Source organism: Mobula birostris, chromosome 2 (genome assembly GCF_030028105.1).
Source record: "Mobula birostris isolate sMobBir1 chromosome 2, sMobBir1.hap1, whole genome shotgun sequence".
Classification (NCBI taxonomy): Eukaryota; Metazoa; Chordata; class Chondrichthyes; order Myliobatiformes; family Myliobatidae; genus Mobula; species Mobula birostris.
Genome location: NC_092371.1, coordinates 229697481 through 229698311, shown reverse-complemented (window position 1 = coordinate 229698311; position 831 = coordinate 229697481). Strand labels below are relative to the sequence as shown.

Genomic DNA, 831 nt, shown 5'->3' with positions numbered 1-831 from the left:
TGGCATGTTCACCATCTGGCCCAGGTGACTTATCTAACTTTAGACCTTTCAGTTTCCCAAGAACCTTCTCTGTAGTTATGGTAACCCTGTTATGCCCACTGGCACCTGGAAATTCCACCATACTGCTAACATCTTCCACAGTGATGCAAAATACTTATTCAGTTCATAGACCATTTCCTTGTCCCCCACTACTACCACTACAGCGTCATTTTCCAGCTGTCTAATATCCACTCTCACCCCTCTTTTCACTTTATGTACCTGAAGATCTTTAATATTGTCAGCTAGCTTATGTTCATATTCCATCTTTACCTTCTTAATGACTTATTTAGTTGCTGTATGTTGCTTTTTAAAAGCTTCCTAATCCTCTAACTTCCCACTAATTTTGCTCTATTATATGCCCACTCTTTGGCTTTCATGTTGGCTTTTTTATTATCGGGGAGAGTGCAAACACAGTCCCCAGCACCACAAATTTTGCAGTTGAGTATCCTGCAATTTGGGATATTGCAGACATCAGCACACCCAAAGTGCACTGGGACAGTCTCGTCCTGAAATCTTGGCCCTCCTGATCACCGATGGTTCCCTGCCAGGTAAGTATATCATGTTGGCTTTCACTTCTCTTGTTAACCACAGTTGTGTCATCTTCCTTTAGGATACTTCTTTCTCTTTAGGATGTATATATCCTGTGCCTTCTGAATTACTTACAGAAATTCCAGTCATTGCTTCTCTGCCATCATCCCTACTAGTGTTCTTTTCCAATCAATTCTGGCCAACTCCTGTCTCATGCCTCCGTAATTCCCTTTACTCCACTGTAATGCTGATATATCTGACTTT

The 831-nt window shown here is 41.5% G+C and overlaps 1 non-coding gene across 1 annotated transcript; it reads right to left on the bottom strand.

The window, feature by feature from the left end:
• Nucleotides 1–432: 432 nt before the first annotated feature.
• On the bottom strand, nucleotides 433–595 carry LOC140194320 (U1 spliceosomal RNA). Its single transcript, XR_011885171.1, has one exon. It is a non-coding gene; the product is annotated as a U1 spliceosomal RNA (small nuclear RNA).
• Between the last annotated feature and the right edge of the window lie 236 nt (nucleotides 596–831).